The sequence below is a fragment of the Camellia sinensis genome, chromosome 5 (genome assembly GCF_055761805.1).
Source record: "Camellia sinensis isolate YWXY chromosome 5, ASM5576180v1, whole genome shotgun sequence".
NCBI lineage: Eukaryota > Viridiplantae > Streptophyta > Magnoliopsida > Ericales > Theaceae > Camellia > Camellia sinensis.
Window position 1 is genome coordinate 182,178,095 of NC_138965.1, and position 25,527 is coordinate 182,203,621.

The following is a 25,527-nucleotide window of genomic DNA, read 5'->3' on the forward strand; positions in this document are numbered from 1 at the left end:
CACCACATGCCAAGCTGAGTGTCCAAGTCTTAAGGTGCTAACAGCAGTCCACTTTACTGTAAAAACTAAAAGAAATACATCAAAAATAGCATCAAGCATAAAATTAGCCAATACCCTAGGCAAGTTCTAAAGTAGAATCTTGCCAAATAGCTATATTGGCCTTGGAATCTGATTTGCCCCATCTCTTGTAATATTTTCGGAACTTCCTAGGCATGTCATTTGCTTCATTAGGCTAAAGTTGTTTTAATGGTCTATCATTGATCTAATAAATTGTTAACTATCTATTTTTATTAAGTTAGGAGGCTAACGATGGTATCGGAAAATACTTCATAAAGCATATTGTGAGTTTCTATAGTAAGTACGAATGAATCGTGAGTACTGCATCAATTATGATTTCATTGATTTGATTAAATTGCATTAATTCTGCTTTTCATATAATATTCTTCATTTAGTTACTTCCTTTTTCATACAATTAATCGTGTTCGTTGTACTAGTTACTTTTTCAACGAATGATTTGGTGCAAGGGTTGTTTGATTTGCACTTTATCTAATGTGAGTCCATTTAGATAGTTACCAAAGTTCTGGATTTATATATATATATGTTTAATTTTAATGCAGGTTGTGCCTAACATTGCTATGGTTGAGACATATGTTAGATTGCTGCTCCTTGCACCTCATTCAATGTTTCGATCACATTTAAGTGTAATTTTCTCCGCCCTTCTTTTTGTTTTAATACTTCTGTAGACTTGTAATATTTCTTGAGTTATTTTCATTGCATTGATTGATTAATTAGTGTTTGGGAAGTGAATATGGTTTCTCTGGAGACTGGAAAAATTAGATGCAGGACCCATTAATCTGTAACCTGTGCAAGGGATGCCTGCTTTCCTGTAGTTTGAAGGATGACTGTGTAGTTTTTTATCATGATCTGACTGTTGGTCTCCATTGTTCTTTGACTGTGCTTCCACAGTTCCACTTGCTACTTTGCATAAAGTGAATCTGTAATGATTTGGAGTTCTCCTTCCTGCATCAAACCAAGTAGCTGCTGAGAGATAACATCAAGCTCTGGATTTTTTTTTTTTTTTAGAAAAGACTGACTCTCTGTGGAGCCTAAAGTTAAGGCTTTGAACTCCAATCAAAAAGCCATTTTGGTCCATGTGAAATTGTTCCTAAGAGTATCTTCTAACTGTTTAATTGATTTGTGTCTATTATACTTTGTTTGTTTGATGGCTTGATATACATTGTTACCTGTTTCCTGACAATTTAAGCTTTTGGAACAATCAATGACATAGCATGGTATTAGTGCTTTGGTTCCAAGAGGCCCTGGGTTTTAGGTCTCGAAATCTATTTTTGTTCTCTGTCATTTGTTGTTCATTTCAGCCTGTATGCCTTTCCACATGTATGATGGATTGCACATGACGGGAGTGTTAGATAGCTTGATATGCATTGTTTAGGCCTACTTTCTAACAACTTAAGCTTTTGAGACAATTGATGACTTAACAAAATTCAGAATTAAGAAGTGTTTGAATTTATTATTCAGATTAATTTAGTGAATTAATTTCATTTCAGTTGACAACTTCTATTTCTAGGCCTTCTGTTTTTTCTTTGCAAATTCTGATTTTAATTAATGGTTGAGATTATCGTGATTAAAAGGTTCAGATTTGTTGTTATTAAGGTTTTAAAGCCTTTGAAAGGTTGGTTTTACTGCATACCGAACTGAGAAGGTGCAGCCTCATTTCTTTTAGAGATTGTAACTGTTTTGCTTCTTTCTTCTTCCTCCCTACCTTATTCCATTTTTTTTTTTAGGTGATTAAATAAACGTACTATTCTCAAAAAATATTCACCATGTTTGGTTTCAGTTTTTGAGTTAATTTTCAGAATTTGTTTTTGAAAAAGTGACCATTGTTTGGTTGTTAAAATTAAATTCAAAAGTTCCTCCAGAAAACATCTAATCACTTGGCATAAAGAAGACATAATTTCTTTTTCCCAAATGGCTTGGAAAATTGGATTTTTAGAATTTTTTTTTGTATTTTTGGAGTTCACCAAACAAAAATTCTAAATTTTCCTAAAAATTGAGTTCAAAAAGTGGAACCAAACATGATGATTACTACTCTAATATTTTGAAGGATCTAGCTGGATCAGGTGTTGAAGCATCCAATCTGTCAATCAGCCTCAATTATGGTTTTTGAAAATTTGAATATCCCCAGATAGAAATTTCATTCTCTTCTCTTTAGATTGTTTGAGCCAATCAGGTCAAGAACTGAGCTTCAAACCTTTGCTGGGTTGAGGAAATGCCCGATTTCTAAAAGCTCTCAGTCGACCAATTTTAGACAAGTAGACAGATTAAATTAATTCAATTTTATTAGAACTAGAGTCGACAGTTGTACACTTGGTTATAATTTCTCATAAGAGAAGCAGACGAATTCAAGTTTTCCAAATCACGTTACTCAACTATGTGTCATCCCTGACTTAAAAAAAAAAAAGAATATCCCAAGCTCATAAACATAAAAAACAGAAGCTTTCAGTGCACTTTCAAATGAAATTCACATAAATCTTAACTCAAGAAGCCTTGGTCCCAATTTCTTGTTAGATTCTCAAGTAATAAGGAACATAGATGGGAGGCAGAGAGTGAGAAGAGAGAAGTGAAAGAGAATAAAATAGTGTACCATACTTAGTGGGCTCCTTATATATGTTATAGCTATATGCTAAATCTAAAATTAGTGTCCCTCACACTTGTTTGATTTTTGACATGTACAATGGAATGAAATTCACAACATGCCTGACCCCCAATTAATTGGGGTTTACTTATTGTATAATTTTTCTCTAATTTTTTCTTTTAAAAACCATATCTTCAGTCAAGTTGAAGTTAATCATTTCTTTTGGAACCAACTCAACCTATGTTCTTCTCAGCCTACCCCTTTGTCTTTTGGAACTCTCAAACCTGAATTCTTACGGGCGCATTGTTTGATCTCTATTGCATTTTGTCACACCATCTCAAATGATTATCCCTCCTTTATTTTCTATATCCTAATTTTGTAATAATTGATCCTAGATGTAAAGCATTGACACCTAATTTGTCATGTAAAATAATGCGTTATTGTTATGGATATCATTTCACTTACTAGAATATCAATACATATATATTATGTATATAATATTTTTCAGTGAATTTTAATGATATGCTTATGTTACACAATAAAATTCAGAAAATACAGAATACAGATATTGAGAGTTCATATGTAAACTGCACAAAATGGTACAAAATTTGACAAGGGCATAGATATTTTAAATAAGAGTTGGGACAAGAAACCTAGATACACAAAAATTGAGGTCTAGATAAATAGGTTGACAAGAAAACCTACATTTCTCTATTTCTTTTCCTCTCTTACTTCGTCTTTTTATCTTTGATGACCCTTCATCTTGCAAATCAAACCTAATCTTTATTAGGTTCCTTAGGAGTTACAAACCATATTTTTATTCTGTAATCTCCAGATGGAATTTCAGAAAATTTAATCTGCCAATACAATCTTCTCACTACTTAAAGGGATCATTGATTGCAAATTTCTGTAGATTGCTTTTGTGCAGCCTTTATATTGTTCTGCAGTTGTTCTTATCTCCATCAGTTCCTGACTATAATCCTTCAAGAAATATAATAAAAATCATTAGCAGATGTTTTTTTTTTTGATTTCTGTAGTGAGAGCATTGCACTCATGGGTCTTTCCCATTTGTGTGTTTGGCTTCTCTCTTTATTTTTGAGAGGATCAGCCAATTTGTGTCTCTTATGATTAGGCATTTTGGACTCACCTTGCTTTGTCAATATCACACTTCTATATTTCTGTTAGTCTCAGTAAGATGACATTATTCTTGGCCAAGAAGTTACTTGTCTCACTTTTTCCCTTATTTTATGTGAAATTCTTTTGCTTACTAATGGAAAAGTGCCATAATATTGCAATTCCTTTTAGCATCTGTCACAGAGGAATGCAGCCATTTTGAACAAGCCTGGACCTTCTCTTTTGGTGCTTGAAATTCTAAACTACCGTTTGCTTTCACTCTACGGGTAATTGAATGTCTAGTCAATCTGGTAAAACTTCTCGGCTTTGAATGAAAAAGTTTCCATTTGAGCATGTTGAAACCAAAAGAAGATTGAGAACCGTCATGGCAATCAAATATTTGTATTTCAATCTTTCTGTCTAGAATCCATTGGCTTTCAGTTGCCACGGAACTTTGACATTAAGTTGAAAATCTAGTTAAGTATATGCAAAATTAATGTAACAACATTGAAAAATATTAACTTACCTATTTTTTTGCTTTGTAGGTACCAAGGCAAAAGCAAGAACTTGATGTATGATATAACGAAAATAATTTCCACGCTAAAAGGGAAACGTGGAGATCATCGCATTTTTAGATTGGCTGAAAACTTGTGCATGAATCTTATTTTTTCTTTGAGAGAGTTTTTTGTTGTGAAGAAGGAAGGGAAGGTAAGAAATATGGACTTAAAATTACAAATTCATTCATTGGTACTGGGAATTAAAATTCAAGTGTGTATATTTCTTTTCAGGGTCCTACTGAATTCACAGAAACCTTGAATTGTATAACCATAACAACCCTTGCCATCATCATTAAGACACGTGGGATTGCTAAGGCTGATCAGATGCTCTATCTTCCAAACATGTTGGAACAGATATTGTCAATCAGTCAGCATACATGGTCAGAAAAGACTCTACGCTACTTCCCTTCTATTCTTCGTGATGCCTTGAATGGGCGGATGGATACAAGAGGACTGGCAATCCAAAAATGGCAGCAGGTTCATAACATGCTTCACTTTGATATGAATTTTCTTAAATTTTCCAGTTTTATGTTCTTCATATGTTATTGGTTGGATTTGCCAACTGAACGTGGCTGGAGGGCTAGGGGTGAGGAGTTTGTTGACTTTTAACCAAGCTTTGTTAGGGAAATGGTTGTGGCGCTTTGCTTGGGAGCCAGAGCGTTTATGGAGAAAGGTGGTGGCTGGTAAGTATGGTTTAGCTCGGGAGGGATGGAGGTCAAGGGATGTGCTTGGTTCTCATGGTTGTGTGTTATGGAAGGGGATTTGGTTGGAGAGCAGGGTGTTTTGGGAAAGGGTGGGGTTTCGGGTGGGTACTGGGCTAAGGGTGCGGTTCTGGAAGGATAGGTGTTTTGGTGTGGTTTTGTTAAAGGATCGCTTTCCTTTGATTTTCATTGTTGTGGTGGATAAGGAGGCGATGGTGGCATCTTATTTGGGGGGTGGGGATGGGGTGGTTTGGGATATTCAGTTATGACGACAGGTCCAGGACTGTAAGGTTGATCAGTTGGTGGAGTTATGGGTATATCTATATGGGTTGGGTGTGACTGGGGTGTGGGAGGATGTGTTGGCGTGGAAGGTTGTGGAAGCTTAAGGGTGTTTTTTGGTTTCATCATTCTATTGGAGTATGGTGGGGGAGGTGAGACTGGATTTTCCTTGGAAGAGTATTTAGGTGCCGGAGGTCCCGTCTAAGGTGGTTTTCTTTATGTGGGCAGCGGCCTGGGCCCAAAATCTTACTCTAAATAATTTGATGTGACGTAGTCATGTTCTAGTAAATCGGTGCTGTATGTGTTGTCAAGATGTAGAGTCTGTGGATCATTTGTTGTTGCACTGTCCTGTGACGTTCTGTTTGTGGGGATTTGTTTGTTCCCTTTTTGGGATTGTTTGGGCTCAGCCACGGAGGGTGGTGGTGGACATGTTGTGGAGTTGCGGTGGGGCTCGGGTGGGCCGTCGAAGGCGGTGCGTGTGGTCTTTGGTTCCATTCTATTTGATGTGGCTAGTGTAGTTGGAGCGTAATAGGCGTACGTTTGAAGAGACTTATCATACTGGTAGTTGGCTTGAGAGTCGTTTACTTGTAGTTTTGTATAGTTGGTTAGAGAGGAAAATTGATCCAGACACGTTTGGTTTTTTAGATTTTTTGGATGAGGTCATTGGTTAGTGGGTGATTCTTGCCCCTTTGGGGATTTTTGTATTTATTGCGTCATCTTGATGCTTCTTTAATAAAGTTTTGTTACAACTTATTAAAAAAAAAAAAAAAAAAAGAAAATTCTGCTGAAGTCATCTGCAGAATGTGGATGGGGAATTCAAGGATGAAAGCTAACACTTCATAGGGATGAGAGAAGGTGTAGATGCTACGGAAGAATTTGGTATTTCCCTCTCTTCTGCTGGGTGATGAACTAGCCTCCTTGTCTTGTTCATTGCCTGAAGAAGAGATTATTAATTTTGAAGTAAATAAAGCTCTGAATCCTGATAGGTTTAAATTATAAAAGGTGATAAACCCTATTCTGAAGGGGATAGAGATGAGGTGTGGAGAAAAAGATCACAATTGTTTGTAAAGGCGCCATGACTTCATAACATCATCTTCTAGCCTTTTACGAGTCTTCAAAATCTTTACCAATTTTTTCTTTCTTACAGGGGATGTCAAATTTCTGAAATGTTTTCTTAAAATCTAGAAAATTTCTTGCCCCACACAGAATACCCTGATGGCTTAGGCTGTCTTCTCCTAATAAAGAGACTGAAGTTTGAGTCTTCTTAACTTACCTATAAATAAAAAATAAAAAAAATGATGTGCTCATTGTAGGCGAATACTTGTATTCCAGAGTCAAAAAAGAAATCTTCTATATCTCATGCAATTTAATTTGAAGAAGGCTGTTGATCGTGTTCTTGAAGCTTGCAGAATTTTATGCTTTCGATGATGGGAGGATTGATGTGTTGAAGGTTATGAATTTAGGTATTCCCTATTGTTTGACTACTCTTGGATGGATTTTCATGCTGCAGAAAAAATAGAATCAACACTTCCTCTTATTATTGTGAATTGTGATAAACGTGCTTTGTTCTTCATCTTCAATTTTTGGATGCCATTGGGTTCTTGCATGACTAATTTTGTAGTGAATTGTTATGATCACACCTATTCAAAACCTTATCCAATCTCCCATGTGAGAATATAATTGTATATATTAGGCATGTTTGTGTATATATTAGGCATGATTTTGTATTTCCTTTTTGGTTTAGGTGTTAGGTTTATATAAACTAAGGTCTTGATGTAATTGAGATACAAGTTGAATATACAATGTTCTTCAGAAACTTACAGAACCAACCCTAATCTCTTCCCTTCCCTATTAGCCTTCAATTTACTTATTAAAACCCTAAATAACTCACTGTTTAGGCCATCAAATAACCTATTCAAAATCCAGTGCTGTCCTACATCATAATGTTTGTTAGTTTGAATTCGCCGCAGGTTTTTAAATTATAAAAAAAAAAAACTTCACTTACTCACATACTGTCATTTCATTTTGGCAATCAGAAACTACTGTGATTAAGCAGTGCACTCAGCTTCTTTCACCATCAGCTGATCCTACTTATGCCATGACTTACATCAGTCACAGTTTCCAATGCACCGAGGTTATCTTTGTGCTGGTGCATGGGTACTGATGCGTGGCCATCCTGAGAACATTAACAGTGCGAACCTGGTAAATTCACGCTGCCTTTTTTTCCCCCAATTCACTAGAAAATATTTTCCTTCCTTGCCATCATTTTAGTTTTTGATGTTTCTCTTGCAAAAACTTTGCTATTTAATCTTTTCCTGTGTGGATGATGAAATTCAGGGATGTGTCTTAAGAGAATTTTCTCCTGAAGAAGTGACAGCGAATATATATAAAATGGTGGATGTCCTTCTTCATCACATTCATTTGGAGCTACAACATGGACATTCCTTGCAGGTTTGGCATTGTACCCTCCTTTTTATTTTTCTTCTCCTTCCTCGCTCTCAAAATAATCATCGGTGTTGTATTTTTCAGGAGCTTATATTAAAAGCTTCCACAAACCTTGCATATTTTGTTTGGACCAATGAGTTGCTTCCCTTGGATATTTTGCTTTTAGCACTTATTGACCGTGATGATGATCCCCATGCTTTGCGAATTGTGGTACGTTTATTTAGCATTACTTATTAGGTCTTCTAAAGTGGGTTGTCTTTTATGTATGTATTAGTATCTCTATCAAATGATTGCAGTATGTTGATTCACTTGTATGTTGGATAAGTTTGATATAGATTTTGTGTCTCATTAATGATGTTGCAATGATTTCTTCATGTCCCTTATTTCTTATGTGTTGCATTAGTGCTAAAGTTTCTTGTCCAAAATTCATTTTTGTTGGAGGGAGTATGGATCGAAAACAGGAGAACAATGATTCAATGGGGAAATTAGATGAACCAGCATTGTAGTGTACAATATTTTCAGTATTTTATTTTTCTTCGTTCTCCAATTAAGGTCATCATATGGCATTAGTGTAATAATTTTTTTTTTCTCCTTTTTGATAATTTTAAGGGTGGTCCATTGCCAGGGAATCAGTGTCCCACATTACTTGGAATTGCCACATCTTTGCTGGTTATAAGACTTCAGTTTCGCTCTCCTTAATACCTAGATTTTAAAGAGAAGTGTGAGTTGGGCTTTTCAATTTGGTATTAGAGTTTGATTGGTCCTATGATTGGTGTACCATTTGTCTGGCTACTATATGTTGTGGTCCAGCAGGATGTGTTGGAATGTGTCCCACATCACCTAGATTGAAAAGTCCAACCCACACTTCTCCTTAAAACCCAAGCATTGAAGAGATGGAAACTGGAACCTTATAACTAGCATCATATATGGAGCAATTCCAGGCGATGTAGGATACATTCCAACGCACCCTCCTGGACCACAACATACAGTATCTGGACAAACGGCACACCAATCACGGGCCGAACTAAGCTCTGATACCAAATTGAAAAGCCCAGACCACATTTCTCCTTAAAATCCTGGTATTAAGGAGAGGGAAACTGGAGCCTTATAACCAGTACAGACACGGCAATTCTAGGCGATGTACGACACATTCTAACAGTTGTTGTCACAGAAAATAAATAAAAATGGACAAAATGTCCTACAAAGTGACTTTCAAGGAGGCGAGGACCAAGCCCCACATCTTCTCTCTCTCTGGTCTGTTGCTTTTCACACCATGGACAAGGAAGTCACTTATCCTTCCATCTTCTCCAACCCTTCAAGACTTCAAATCAACTACCGCCATTATCAATAGAATTTTAAGAACAAACTCAAAGTATGCCCATGATAAAAAAAAAAAACTTGAGTAATGTTAGGAATCATAAAAAAATATCATGAAATCTTCCATGAAGATTTCTCTTCCTTTGATTAGTGTGTGGTGTTTTTTTGTATGTGTAATCTAATGGTGGAGAATCTTTCATAATCATTTTCATGGTATTTTTTTCATGATACGTAGCATTACTCAAAAAACTTTGCACTTTCTCCAATCCCCCAAATTCAATGCGTCCACCATGAAGGGTAACAGGCCACCACAATTTCACTTTAATTTTGTGAATGATCTGGGTGAAGTTTGCACTGGTGATGGAATCAGCATGGATGAACAGTGAAAGATGAGAACTATTTGAGACTAAAGATCTATTGGTTGAAAAATGGAAAGTTCTTTAAGCTTTTGGAGGATTCATGGATGTAGCCACAGCAGGGATCACCTATGGTGAAGTTCCAAGCCAAGCTCAAAAGGCTTAAGCTTATTCTTAGGCAGCTCAACAAAGATCATTGTTCCAACATCTCAACTAGAGTGGTGGAGGCAAGGCAAAATTTGGAGCAATTTCAAGCCACATTTTCAGATAAAGAGCTTAGATGCTAATTCCTTGATGCAGAATTCACCCTAGCAGAAGTATCTGTTAAAAAACAGAAGGCTAGGATTAATTGGCTTAGGTTGGGTGATCAAAATACCAAGTTTTCCACCAGAACATGTGCAATCATAGGCTGAGGAGTAAAATCTTAAGCATAGAGCTTTGAATGGAGATGCATTAGAGGATCCTAAACTAGTAAAGGAGGAAATCGTTATATATTACAAGCAATTGTTGGGATCTGAATTTGCACAAAAAGGGAAGGCTGACTTGTTCTTAATAGTTTTGGTCTCCCTCAACTCCAGCATGATCAGCAAGGTCTTCTTGTGAAACCATTAACTGTTGAGGAAATAAAGGCTGCCATATTTGGCATCAAACCAGACAAATCTCTAGGGCATGATGGTTTCAATGCTTATTTTTTTCAAATGAATTGGAATGTGATTTGGCCAGATATGATAGCAGAGAAGTTTGCTTTGATATAAACTTTTTCTCAAGATTCATTTAAAATTTCTCCAGTAGTAAAACTAAGACAATGGATACTTGTGGTTTGCATCTTTACATATTTCGAGAGAGTTGCCTTTATATTGTTATTGATTTTAAAATGGTATAGTAATCTAATTTTGCAGATCAATCTACTTGAGAGGCAAGAACTTCAACAGAGAGTAAAATTTCACCTCATGAATCATGGCCCACCTGAGCACTGGCTTGCCTCTGGCATGTTCAAGCGTGTTGAAGTGCAAAAGGCTTTTGGAAATCATCTCTCTTGGAAGGAAAGGTGACGTCCTATAAACTGTAACATAGCTTGCAAAAATCTGTAGAACATAATTTGTTTGTTATGGTCAAGGTTATGCACTGTGTAAGTTAATGAGTGAGATTTATTCATGACAACCTACAGTAATTAAACAAAACTAAATAAATAAAGAAGCACTGGTTTTCCTTTGGATTATTCAATCTGTTGAACAGCAGAAAGATCTTGCAAATCATCTCTCTTGGAAGAACTGACATCTTGCAAACTGCAACATACCTTACAAGAATATCTAGAACATATTGTTTGATAAGATGAAGGTTCTGCACTCAAGTTGCAAGTTAAAACTTAATGAGTGAGACTCATTCACGATATTCTATGAAAATTAACAGATAAAACATAAACAATACACAAAGAAAACTTTTTTTTTTTCTCTCTTTATCGTATTTCAATACAATGACTGTGAGATCATATTTTGGTTATATTCAACATATAGCAACTGTTACTTCCATGACTATCTCTCCATACAATAGAATGCTGTCACTTTGACACTCCTGGAGATGTTTAGAGGAGAAGACATGCTGAAGGAATGAACAAATAAACTTGCAAAAAGTATGGAACAAAATATGCATAATGTTCTTTTAGATTACTGGGGTAGTAGCAATATCGATTCCAAACTAAGCGAGAGCCACTGCTCATCACAACCGAATCCTCAGACCAATCAACATAGGTGTCATACTCCTTGGGGCGATTCAAATTTTGCAATAAATCGCAGATACTTTTTCCCATGCAAAAAAGTCTTCATGGCATGGACACAAGCCATGTAATTCAAACCATTCATTTTTTTGTAGTAATCATTGTTGTCAAACCTTGTGGTTGCTTCATGTAAATTTTCTCTTCTAGATCACCATGAAGGAAGGCCATCTTCACATCCATTAGAATTGTACTCATTTTTTTGTATAACTTTGCCATTCAGGCATTCAGTTTTGAACTCAGATTTTAACTATTAATAATCAAGGGACAGAAATATTAAAGGATGGCATCTTCCTTGAACCAAATTGGAATTTCACCACTCTTGAGATGTTCATCAAAATTATATATTTATTTTATGTCATAGTAAAGTATATTAGATTTTACGTTATGAGCAATATTTTCAATTCTCTTCACTGCTAAGTCCATATGGGCATCATCATGGATGTGTATAGCTGATAAGTTTTTGCCCACTTGCACATGTTCCAATGGATATCTAAGATCATAGGTTTGAAGATTTTAATATCTATTCCTCCAATCCCAAAGATTAAAATATACTTTCATGGCTTGTCAATATCCAACCACCATGTACAAAGCACCTTGAGGACATATAATCAAATTGTTTGGTATATAGTTGGGTTGAAAGCATTTTTGTGATGGACTTGTATGTGACACCACTTAAGTTTATTAAACTGAGCACCATTTTTCAGGGAAAGAGATGTAAAATTGCCATTGTCTCCATGAAAGCATTGACGTAGCCATTTTGAAGTGACTGAATAAATTCCTGTTCCTCTTCTGGGTTCTCATAAATGTAGTCATGAGATCCCTTTTTCCCATTATTTTCGTTAATGCATATATTTCTTTCTATCTAGATTATTTTTTTGCTCTATCTTTGTAAACTGTGCAATTTCATTTGATTTGATTGCCTGCACTGTATTGACTCTTGTTTTTCTCATCTTGCACCACACAGGCATCCCACATTCTTTGATGATATCACTGCACGTTTGCTTCCAGTCATCCCCTTAATCATCTATAGACTTATTGAAAATGATGCCACAGACTTCGCTGACAGAGTTCTGCAGTTGTTTTCCACATTTCTTCACTATTACCCCCTAAATTTTACATTTGTTCGTGATATACTTTCATATTTCTATGGTCATCTTCCAGGAAAGCTTATTCTCCGAATACTGAATGTACTGGATCTTAAAAAGGTAATGGTGAATCTCTTTCCCCCTCCCCCTACCCCTCTCTCCTTTGATCGTTGCTGCTGCCTCATTTGTTCCTTCTTGTTGTGTTTCAGATCCCATTTTCTGAGTCATTTCCCCAGCATATTAACTCATCAAATGCTGCAAATTGCCCGCCATTGGACTACTTTGCAACGCTTTTATTAGGTATTGTGAATAATGTTATTCCTCCTTTAAATAATAGCTCAAAAACTGTCTCACTGGGGGATGCTTCAAGTAATTCCCTCCGTACACACAAGAATTCAGCGACTTCTCAGCCCGGACCAACAAATGCTTCCGAAGGCCAGAAAGCATTCTATCAAATCCAAGATCCAGGGTCACATACTCAGCTGATGCTTGAAACAGCAGTCAGAGAAATACTCTCTCTTCCTGTATCTGCATCCCAGATTGTATCATCACTAGTTCAAATTGTTGTGCACATACAACCAACACTAATCCAATCTAGCAATGGTCTGCATGGTGCTCCTAATGGTGTTGGGCAAGGTTCTGTTTTACCAACTTCCCCTTCAGGAGGAAGCACTGATTCCTTGAATGCAAGTAGACCAACTCCTTCTGTCTCAGGAATTAACACCTCTAACTTTGTTTCGCGAAGTGGCTATACATGCCAGCAGTTGTCTTGTTTGCTCATCCAAGCTTGCGGTCTTTTATTGGCTCAACTCCCTACAGATTTTCACATACCACTCTATATGGAGGCATCACGTCTAATAAAAGAGAGTTGGTGGCTTACTGATGGGAAGAGGTCACTTGGAAAACTAGACTCTGCTGTTGGTTATGCTTTGCTTGATCCAACATGGGCTGCCCAAGACAATACCTCAACAGCCATTGGTATGTACTTGATAACTTTGGTTTTGTATTGACAAATTTTACCCATGGTTATTAAAATCGCGATACAGTCCAAAATCGCGTTCCGGATTGTAGGATTCATACAAATGATCCAGATCGTTGTAGGATTAATGTTATAATAGGATCACAAGTAGGATTGTAGATTTTGTGATTTTTCACCTTATTTTTAATATGTATCATTCTAATTTATATTTTTATCTTTTTTTTAATAGAATGTAGGATCTTACGATTCTCAATCCGATCCTGCGACCCAATCCACGAGATCCTCTCACCGATCCTACCTAGGATCCCGATTTTAACAACCTTGATTTTACCATGTCTTTGGTGCTGATATTTTATCTCTATATTTATTTTGCTTTTTTCTTTTCATCCTCTAATGATGAGGGTGCTGTCTAGCCATTTCATTTTTCTGTATGTATAAGCAATATATAAATCTATTGCTTTCATTCACTGTTGGGGGTAATGGAGCTGCCTCGAAGTCATTTTCTTTTTAATGGCAAATCGAATAAAGTAGAACACAGTACGAGAACATTTTTTTTGTGTGCTTGGGACAACTAATTAGTTTTTAATTGCCTGATCATAAACTTTTGCTCACATGAACACAATTTATAGCTCAAACCTTCTGCTAAAACATATAGCAGTGAGTTATAACTTCTCTAGGATTGAAGCAGAGTAATAATGAAAGTCAAATTGTTTCAGTTCATAGCGTATTATCTAAGCTAACAAACAATGTTTTACTTGCTTTGAGGTAGCCGTGGTCTAGTTCTTTTCAAACTGATCAGCTAAACATTCATCACCTTGAACCATTTCAAGTTTTAAGGACTAATTGTTTCTTACATTATGTTTTTTTTATTGACCCTCGATCCTGTAATGTGATCATTTTTTTGCTAGGTAACATTGTGGCCCTGCTTCACTCTTTCTTTAGTAATCTTCCACAAGAATGGCTAGAAGGAACACACCTTATCATAAAGCATCTCAGGCCAGTTACATCAGTTGCAGTGTTGAGAATAGTATTCCGTATTATGGGTCCGTTGCTTCCACGATTGGCCAATGCACATGCTCTTTTCAATAAGGTCAGAAAATTACTGATTCATTTCTAGTTTAATTCTTTGAATTTCAGTATCTGGTATTCAACAATGAATTTTATTTCCATTCTGATTTAACCTCATTACACTTGCTACATAGGCAATGGTAGGTCTTATGTCAGACTGATAGGTGTAGTTGTAACTAACCTCTAATATTTCCAAGCATCAGTGAGAGAATTCTTACAATCTCTTCACAACTTATAGTGACTTAATAGTTTTTCACCATGCTAAAGTGCATATATTCTTGTCTTGCTCTGAGATCTAGTACTCACTTCCTCTATGTAATAAAGATGACTTTGTTTAAACCATCCTCTATGATTTGAATGTGTTAATATAAAACTAGCCTTAGGCCTCGTTTGGGAACAGACTAATTTAGTAACTTTTTGGCTATTTGGCTAAGATATGAGTTAAAAAAAACTAGTATGTTTGGGATGACTTTTTGACTTTTTACGAAAAGATGTGCAAAAAGTAGAGAGAAAAAATAATCTTTGGCTTTTTGGCTAATTTAGTAACTTTTTAGCTTTTTGGCTAAACCGGCTAGTCTCCAAACGAGGCCTTAGTTCTTAGCCTGGATCCAACTCCTCTAAAGCAAAGCACCCAACAATGTCAAGGCGTCCTTAAGGGCTAGATTAGTCAATCTGGCCCAAGATGCGTTCATTGACCAAACCACCGTAGGAATGGAGACCTTTCAATAGACCATGGGAAAAAGTCATTAATCGTAGGCATTGTTGTAAGTATGAATCAAATCATAAATCGTTTTGCTAAAATAATGAATCGTGAATCGTAAAATTCACTCTATTTAACATAATATATGATTTTATATATGTATGTAGATGTAAAAGTACACGTTTGAAATGAAATAAATTTTAATATAACTAAATCATAAATATGTATATAGATATAAAACCATGTACATTAATATAATTAATTTATCTCTCTTTTATTTTGTAAAAACAACATTGTTTTATGTGTTACGCAAATAGAGTTGAATTGTAGTGAATCACATTGAATAGTAGCAAATCATGCTGAATCATAAAGAATCATAGTTAAACGCAATTGAGCCATAAGATTCATACAGTTTAAGATCCAACAACACGTATGAAATTGTTTTGGTCAAAATTCGTACCGAATTGTATTGTGAATAGTAAGATTCTAAGAACCGTGATCGTTGGTGAATCATAGAACACCAAAAGTTTTGGTATCTTGTGGGCCTAACATCTTAAATTGATTGCTTAATTACATCTTTTGAATATGTTATGGTTGTAATATTCTTAAAATGACCTCCAGACTCTGTCATTGCTTTTAAATATAATGGTCGATGTGTTCGGGAAGAAGTCACAGCTATCAACTCCTGTTGAAGCGTCGGATATAGCTGATCTCATTGACTTCATGTAAGATCTTGCTTCTCGTCTTTGAACCAATCCTATCGCATAAAATTTCAAATTTATCCATTTATTATCCACACGACCTTTCTTACATATGTTTGATTTGTTTATGCCCAACAGCTATCATGTTGTCCATTATGAAGGGCAAGGAGGACCTGTGCAGGCTAACAGTAAACCAAGGTATGAAGTTTTGGCACTCTGTGGAAGAGCATTGGAAAATTTACGTCCAGATGTACAGCATCTACTTTCCCATCTAAAAACCGATATCAATTCTTCCATCTATGCTGCTACTCACCCAATGCTGGTTCAAAATCCTTTATAGCAAATGGGGTTTACCGATTTATAAGAATAGAATGGGGAATGAAGGTATGAATAGGAATGGTCCATACAGATAACATATATGCCAACTGTTTCTCGTGTTTTTCTATTAAATAATGTTTTTAAGTTACAAGTTAGGCATTATCGATCTGTATTTCTAGCGCATAACTTGCAATGTATTGGTAAAGTTGCCGTCTAGAAGAGGCATTTGGTAGCATTTGTATTGTAATAGCAAATGAGTAATGTGACACATAATGCATCAATAAGTTGTGAACTATTTTCTTGTGCTTTTTTGGGATTTGTAGACCAATCATGACTCTTTAAGAGAATTTCTAGTTAACTTTTTTTGTTGGGTGATTATTCAGTACTCCCGGAGTATGGACACGTGGTGCTCCATAAGGTTTTGATTGGTGGAGAGACACAAGGGCCCACGATTTATGTTGGACATGGGGGGACAACATGGGGCTAACTAATTGCTGATTGGTTTGGAGTATGGACACGTGGTGCTCCGGGAGTATTGAATAATTTTCCTTTTTTGTAGGGTAGATAATATTACACGTTACATAGCGTAGAAATCCTTAGCATCTGAACTACAAATCCATACGCATTTCTACCAATTTATATCCAATATAACTAGTGCACAAGGCTGCTGCTACGAAAGAGGTAGTCAGTAGGCAATCCTCCAATTATTTTATTTTATATTTTATGTATATATCAATATATGTAAGAATCGCTTACCTGTTTGATATTCGTATTTTTTTTTCCTTTCTGATTTTACCATTTTATTTTGAATAATTTACTAATGGTGGTCTATATGTTGAGTGAAGGTTTTTTTGTAATTACGCAAACATTCTTTGTCAATTATGCAATAGGTTTTTTTCGTAATTACACAAACATTCTTGGTCAATTATGAAACAGGTTTTTTCCGTAATTACGCATACATTCTTGGTCAATTATGAAAAACATAAAAATTATTTTGGACCCCACTTATAAATTTTGAAACTCTTAAAATTTCTTTTCTCCTCCCAAATTATACCAAAATTATCTTTAAATATTCCATTCATTGAATGCATACCCCCTCCTCCACACCCCAAATCCCTAAAAAACCTTCCCTTTCAAAATATCCTAACAAAACTCATTGAGAAGAAAAGTGAAAAATCTAGAAATCCCCTAGATGTTGATTTGTGATTATATATCAATTTTAAGCGGAATATAACAATCACAATCAAACAATCAAGACAAAGAGACACAAGCGATTTTACGTGGAAAAACCACAATTGGACATCTCCAATTGTGATAAAAAAAATCACGGGCAACAGCCACAAGAACAATCCACTAAGAAGATTTAAAGGAATTACACAGGTATACTCACAATTACCTAACGAATCCACAACGCCTAATTGAACCAACCTCTATGTGCTTCTTCCAACCCCATCTTCACCTCGGAATTGTCTTTCCAAAGAGCCACTCCAGGATCCATCGAAGTTTCAGGCTCGAATTCTTCAGACTCCACCGAAGAACAACTCTCTCTTTTGTGTATAACAAACCAAACCTTTGATGTACTCTCTTTAAATCATGAGTTGAATACTCAATAAAAATATCAAAGAAAACTAACAAAATATCCCCAGATATAATCCTTAAGAACCAAAAAGAAGATCTGGAGGAGTTCAATCAATACCTTAGTTTTTGGGAGAAAACCAAGTATTTATAGAGAACCAAAAGTAATCCTAGATTGGGAAGAAAACAAACTCCTTGAGAAATCCGGATTCTGAGTCTCGCTCGAGCGAAGCTTTGCTGGCTCGAGCGAGTAGTGTATTTTTCATGATTTCTACTAGTGCCTTGGCTCGAGCGACGGATCCTTGGCTCGAGCGAGGAATACACTCTTTCAGGTTTTTGTATGGACGTAATCCTTGGCTCGAGCTAGAACTCCTTGGCTCGAGCAAGAAAACCTTGGCTCGAGCAAACATGGGCGGACATGCAATTTTGAATGCAATTTTGCAATTTGCTTCGGCCGCGAGCTGACCGGGCAACTCGACCCCCGTAATAATCAGCGAAGTGGCAATCTTGAAAGCATTAACACCACAAACTTCTCTGAACGGCACAATTCGGGTTGGATTCGCATCTAATAAACTCATAGCCTCACTGAAATAAAAAAAATGCGAATAAAATTACAACTCAAAGGAGTTTTGTCAAACGAGATTGTCAAGAAATAAAACCTAACAAAAAGTTTCATCCTTTTCAAAATTCATGAAGAAGAAGAAGAAGAAAAAGAAGAAAAAAAAAAATATTGTCTCTACCAGTTTAACCAACTTCTTATATGATATTTTTCATTGTTCTCAAATCCAAACTCTTGATTTAAGCCATAATAATCTTTCGGGGGACGTTTCAATACAAAACTTGTCTTTGGTTGTCACCAACTTTACTTATCTTAACTTATTATACAATCACTTCTCGTAGATTAAAATCTCCGATTCTCCGTTCTTAAAATGGTTCAGTTCTGTGAATTTTCTTCATTCTGGGCTCATTCCAGATCACAAAAAGTTCAAAATCAATGTTCGGTTACTGGTTCATGAACAAATAAACAATGTTTGAGTTTGTATTTTTGAATTTCGGTCATATGTTCATGAGTTCAGTCCCAAAAAAATGACGAACCTATTTATTATTTTTGTCATTTTTTTCAAGAAATTTATCCTTGTAAATGTCAATTTCCTCTGAGTTAAAAACAACATCAAAGCAATGAACCTCCTCTAAGCTTTTATTGTTGTATTCCTCTCGTTTTATGGCATTGTGGTTGTTAGAAAAATTTCAACTCATTGTCATGGTCGGAAAAGTGTAGGTAATCAAATGGATGCTACCGTTACCATCGAAATATTGTCGCCAAAGGATTTTCAAAGTTTTGAGAGTGGATAGGTTTTGAAGAGGGGATCTGGGAAAGATGGATGAGTGGTGATGGAAGTGGGTGTTCTTATAAATTCTAATTCATGATGTAGTGGGTTTGTAGGTTTAATTGTGAGATGGGATGTCCCAAAACTAATAATGTCATTTATAGTAATTTTATTTGAGATTATTGTTGTAATAAAAAAAAGGCTAAAAATTGGAGGGTCCAAAATAATTTATGAGGTGTTAATAGCAACACTCATTATGAAATATAAATCTTTTATTTTTCACAAATTACAAATACACCCATAAGATTTGTTTAAAATATGAATCGGTCCTATAATATTAAAAATTACAACTATTGTTTGTTATAAATTTTAATTTAACACAATACTTAGGGAGAAAAAAAAAACTATTCTCCTATGCCATAGTAAAGTATCAACATTATTTATTGAAAAATATTTCTCATATCATTAAAAATTATTAATTGACTTAATGATTTATTTATTAACAAAATTGTTAACTGAAAAGTATTTTTCATATCATTAAAAATTGTTGATTTACTTATTAAAAAAATTGATTATTTGTTATGCGAGTATGATTTATATATTAATAAAATTAGTTATTTGTATATATTTATGTATTTTCTTCTGTTTCTTTATTAGTTCAGTGAATTATCTTAATAGTTTTTTTTCAGATGGGAGAATTATCTTAGTATTTGTTTTATATTTATCTATTGAGAAAGAATATATACAATTTTTTTTTTTTTTTTTTGTAAATTCAGAAGAAATGTTAAAGACTCATAATTCATCCAAAATGTTATGGTAATAGAATTGGAGTTTGTATCATTAGATGTATAACAAATCAAAAATGATACATATCATACCACATAATTCTATCATATATCTAATGATTTATTCTATTTAATTTCATATAATAATATTCTAATTTTTAAAAAATTATCAAAACATAAAACTTAATCAATAGGGGTGTAAACGGTCCAGATTGGTAGGGGTGTAAACGGTCCAGATTGGTTTGGTTTTGAGAAAATCCAAGAACCGAACCAATCCTAACGGTTTCGTGATTTTGAGAACCAGACCAGACCATTACACTTGTAAAACCGAACCAAAACCAAATCGAAATAGCGGTTCGGTTTCGCTTTGATTCACGGTTCCAAAAATTTCTATTTACAAGAATAAATTGTTAATATTAGCAAAATAATTACTCAAACTAATTACAATTAACTCATGATAAAAACTAATAATATTGGGGCATTACTCAACATTACATATCTATATCATCATAATATCATTAAAATTACAAAAAATCAATTAATAAAAATAAAACTTGATATTATATAGATATCTTTTAAAATTTAGTTCGGTTCGGTTTGAACCGTGGTTTTTTCATAAAATTCATTAACTGAACCGTTTTTACGATTTTCGTATTTCTTAAACCGAAACCGAACCAATTCTTAATAGAATCAAACCAAATTGTACAATTCGGTCTGGTTCGGTCTGGATTATTGGTTTGAACAGATTTTTGAATAGCCCTATTAATCATACTGTTATAATAGCTCATGTCTTGCACGGTCTTTTTACACTGGTATATATATATATATATATTTCTCTTGTGCAGGCAATTACCCAAAAGTGTAGTTTAGTCTAGTTGCCAGTCCCTAAATTTGGTGGACCATTGGAATATTTAGGAAATGGTGATTCTATTTACACCACTACTTTATTTCTTTGGGCAAATTACATATACACCCCTCCAGGTTTGATTAAATTACAGATACCCCCCTGAGGTTTCGGAAATTACATCCCGCCCCCTGAGGTTTGTATTTTCATAACAATTTACCCCCTGAGGTTTATATTTCATAACAAATTACCCCCTAATTTCTTATGCAAATATAGCATTCAGGGGGGAATTCGTAATTTCTCAAACCTCAGGGGGGTATCTGTAATTTTGTCAAACCTGGAGGGGTGTATATGTAATTTGCCCTATTTCTTTACACTCTTCTTATGAGTTTTTTTTTTCTTCCCAATTTTATCTATGTTTGAAATTACCTTTAAGGACAAAACACTAAAATTAAATATATTTTGTTATCTCTTTACACCCCTTGGTCTTCAATCTCTACTCCTCTTTTCTTTTCTTAATTTTTCTTTTCTCTTACACTTCTCTTTTCAAAAAGTGAGAATCATAGTATTTTGGTCATTAAAGAAAGCAATGGATGAAGAAACGGTGGTGAAGAACCATCAAAAAAGTGAAATTGTGAGTTTTTTTAATTTATTTGGTAGGTTTTTGTTTCGTTTTTCTAGATTGGTGTTCGAATTTCGTTCAGTGGTTCGAAATTGAACAAAATAAAATAGTCCGGCATCACATTGCCGAACAAAAAATATAAGTCTGGTAACCAACTACTGAATAAAAGATACATTTTCAATAATCCCAAACCGAATTTTTTTAATTTGTTCGGTTTTTCATTACCATATATTTTCAGTTTTATTTTTTTTTATATTTTTATATTTTTTTGCCTGGTAGGATTATACTCATTGCAACAACACAAATACTACAATATTAGTACACTCTAATCATGAATTCATTACAGAAGAGATTTGTTAAATTTTTTTTATGAATATGATTTTTTCTTATTTTTAATTTGTATTGAGTTTTATTAATAATTTGACGTATAAATGTATTTATTATCTTTAGATTTTTAGTAGTCGTGAAGTATTAATTAAATGGGCTTCTGATGTTGGGAAAAAGACTAGATTTGTCATTGTTATAAAGACATCAGATGCGAGAGGTAATGGTAGAAAACTAATACTTACACTTGCTTGTGAAAAAAGTGGTTATTATAGAGATAACAAGAAGATTAATGGGGAACGATTGAGGTTGACATGTTCTAAAAAGTGTGGATGTCTATTTCTATTAAGGGGTAAAAATTACCTACAAATTACCAAAACGAATTGTGATAACATGTTTGATTGATGGATGCAAATAATGATAGATTTTATGGATAATTTATGGATATTCGTACACTTGATGTTTTTATAAATAATTTTATGAATACTTTTTATGTATGACTTTATGGATATGTATTTGATTCATGAATTTTTTTTATTGATGTTTCAAGGAAAACGTAAATCTTTCAATGTACAGCAACAGGGGCCTAGACAATTCTATTGTAGTTTGGCAACATGACACTAGAGTAATCTCATTTGTATAACAATGTATCATTGAACAGACACTTCACAAGTGGCCCAAATGAATTTCTTGTTATCATCTAATTGGATGGCAACATAATGCTGGGAAAAAAATATTTTCCGGTAACATGGTACTGAAATAATTCAAATTAATTAGCGTTGTATTACCGAACAGGCCCACCACAAATTAAAAAATCATTTTTTGAAAGAAAGTGGCTCTGTAAATGTATAGCAACAAAATGTTGGAGAAATTTTATTTTTTCCGCAGCAAAACACCGGAATAATGTAAATTATTTAGCACTGTGTTACCAAAATTAGTGGTGTAAAGAGATAAAATAGTTAATTTAGGATTAGTTTTGGTAATATATTGGAGGTGTAATGAGAATTACAATTTTTTTTAATGGTATAATGAGATGGAGGGTGTAAAGAGGTTAAATAGTGGTGTAAGTAGAATCACCCGTAATAATGTTGAGAGAAAATATGATTTAATTTTTTTACCCCTTTACAAAACTAAATTTACATCCATTATTAAATTTGTGTCCAGCCAAACATAAATTAAACTAGTGGATGTGTGTCCATCTGATAAATATATTGTTAAATCTATAAAATATATATTAATTTGGGCCTAATTTTTTTTTCTTCATTTTTATGATAAAAATAAGGCTGAATTTTAGTATTTCATAAATAACTGTAATTATTAATTAATAAAATGTCATTATTTTAACACAAAGTATAAAGCTTACGATGGGAGATGTGTATAGTAGAATTTCCTAACATGATTTTGTAATATGTTAACCAAAAAAAAAAATAATAATAAGCAATTTGTCATGTTTAAAGAATTACTTATCAATAAGACTGGAAAAAAAAAAAGAAAAAAAGAAATTACACAAACATAGAGCTTTTCACTCACACCGATCACAAAATCACTTGCACCTTCCATGCTTTTGAATTTTTTTTTATCTGCTCCACTGTTAAATAATTCCCCCTTTAAAAAAATTAAAAAAAAAAAAAACTGTCAATATATTCCATTCATTTTTTTGACTAGAAGTTTATCACCACATCTTTACCAAACAATAGGTGTTTGTGGATTAGGTTTGGTTAGGTGACCTCCCATTTACCATTCTTCCGAGCTTAGTCAGACTATGAAAAATGTATCCACATCCATTTACTTGAATTATCAAAATCACCCATAATGTGATGAATCGGTTCGGGTCCTTCAATTTTAACAAATCAAAATTGGTGCTTGCCCTCTCTGTTCATCCTCCATCTTGGGAGAAAATGTCCACATGAAAAAGGTTTTCTTTGAGATATTTTTGTAGGTGCAAAGTGGCATTTTCCTTAACACAGTATCATTAAGGCTAAACAAAATTTTGTTTCTTTTGATGTTTTAAGTTTCCCTAAGGTCCACACACAGTCTGAAAATGCATTACACTGAATTTCTTGGACAAAGGGTGTTGGACCAACCTTAGAAAAATGTCTTTATTTGGTATCAAGGTAATGTAGAAAACATAAAAATCTAAGGTAAACTACCAATAGATCTTAATAATTGGATTTAATTCTCATCAAGTCCTATTGAAAATAAGTCTTGGTAAAATCATTGCTAAAAATAATTTTTTTGTAATTATTTTTTACATATGTCGCTAAAAATTAACAATTAGTGATTTTTTTTGTCATGATTTTTATAAATTGTCGCTAAAACTTACAATTAGTGACTTTTTTCTCTAACAAATTTTTTAAATTGCCACTAAAAGTTGTGAATTAATGACATTTTTTGTGACGATTTTTTTAAACTGTCGCTAAAACTTATAATTTGTTACATTTTTTGTGACAATTTTCATATTGTCACTGAAAATTAACAATTAGTGACGTTTTTTTAATAGTGTTTAATGAAAAATGTCACTAATTATCATAAGACATATTGGACAATAAGTCCACTTATTAGGACCTACACGTAAATTCTCCAAAAATCTATACCATAAATAAAGCAAGCAACAAAAGAGACAGGCACAATTCTACATTTTTTTTAATCAGCAAAACAAACTTGTATTAATGAAAACAATGGAATAGTACATCAAAGTCATACATCAATACCAAAAACACATGGAACGAAACAGCATCATAGCACAGAAGAAAAATACAATAAATCAATACGAAGTAGAAGATAACAAGCATACATTGTTCCATCATTCACGAACACAGTGCAGAACTACACAACCACTAAGATAAATTACATCTATATATGCTAGTACTTTCACTCATTGCCTTAAAAAAATAGACTTCAAATCATCATCCAGAGTTCAAGACATCTATTGATAATCATAGTGATATGAGTAGGTTTGTTTGTGAAGCTAGCCCTTCATGTCTCCCTCCACAGTGGGTGCCATTGCTACTCCACGAGTTTGTTTCTGCACATTTCCTTTCCATCCTAATATAACAAATTCAAGAGATTCGGTAGATGGTCATGTTTAGTGCAGCTTATGAGGTTGCTAATAGCTTATTCTTTCTTTTTTTTTTTGAAATTTGTACAAGACTATTTAGTATATTTTTTGCTTATAATTTATAAAGATAAAAATAACTTAAATAATAAGCTAAAAAAGTTGACTGTTTAAAAGTAGAGAAATTGGTGTTTTTAACTTGTGCTTTATCAACTTTTAATTTGAAATAAGTTATTGTATCAAACAGGTTTGATAAATGATTATATTAAAAAAATTGTTTGAGAGAGAGAGAGAAGGGATTGTTTAACCAGTTGATATGTCGAATCCATGATTTTGAAACTCACGGTATTCTTGGCATAAGGCGTATTTTTCACAATTGAATCGATATCCACAAGAATAGAGGGGTGCACAAATGTGTGCCCAACCATAGAGTAGTAGATAACCTGCTCCACTTGCACAACATACTGTAAAATTAAAATAAATAAACATGAGACACCAACACAACACCTTGAGCTCACTCTTTGCACTTCCCTATTAACACAAAATTGTTACAACTAGAAGCAAACTTACAAGTTTCACCCTCGTCTACGATTTTAGCAATCCGTCCAAAAGTAACGCATGGACACCAAATTGTCAGACAACTTGTACAAGATTCATCATAAGAGTAGCATGTTGTCTCTATCTCTCTCTCTCTCTCTCACTCACTCTCTCTCTCTCTCTCTTCTTCTTCTTCTTTTTATTTTTATTTTTTAAATTGTTAGAGACATAAACAATTTTATTAGGAGTTTTTGGGAAGTGGGTTGTAATCCACTTCCCAGATTATGACCCACTTTCCTTTCTCACAAAAAGCAACTTATAAGCAATCAGCTTTGATTATAACCATTTTCACAAAATAGTCCATTTTCATTAGTAAACTACCAACCAATTAATTGATGTAAAACAAAACAG

General features: G+C 34.1%; 1 pseudogene across 1 annotated transcript; it reads left to right on the forward strand.

Annotated features, from left to right (window-relative positions):
• The first annotated feature begins 611 nt into the window (after positions 1–611).
• On the forward strand, positions 612–16,355 carry LOC114308307 (mediator of RNA polymerase II transcription subunit 23-like; annotated as a pseudogene). The gene is made up of 13 exons (XR_014331209.1): positions 612–701; positions 3,959–4,053; positions 4,312–4,474; positions 4,555–4,801; positions 7,337–7,505; positions 7,641–7,754; positions 7,833–7,958; positions 10,321–10,469; positions 12,160–12,400; positions 12,490–13,258; positions 14,168–14,349; positions 15,649–15,752; positions 15,867–16,355. The product of XR_014331209.1 is annotated as a mediator of RNA polymerase II transcription subunit 23-like (transcript).
• The last annotated feature ends 9,172 nt before the right edge of the window (positions 16,356–25,527 follow it).